This window comes from Populus nigra, chromosome 2, assembly GCF_951802175.1.
Source record: "Populus nigra chromosome 2, ddPopNigr1.1, whole genome shotgun sequence".
In the NCBI taxonomy this organism is placed as follows: domain Eukaryota; kingdom Viridiplantae; phylum Streptophyta; class Magnoliopsida; order Malpighiales; family Salicaceae; genus Populus; species Populus nigra.
Window position 1 is genome coordinate 13,768,257 of NC_084853.1, and position 234 is coordinate 13,768,490.

The window sequence follows — 234 nt, forward strand, 5'->3', positions numbered from 1 at the left end:
TTGCTCTCTCGCCCGCGGGGGGGCTGCCTTCGGGCCCTGGCCCCCCGCGTTCTGGCCTGCCCCCCGCGTGGGAGAGGCTAGGCGCTGCAGGGGCCAGCCCGACGTCGCTGGCCGCGGCAGGCGAGCCGCCGGGGTTCCCGCATTCCTACAACAAAACGTCGTGCTTTCCACATGAAATCAATCCAGTAAAATCAGCCATATTTTTATGAGGCTGCCCACTGAATTTGGGGTCAT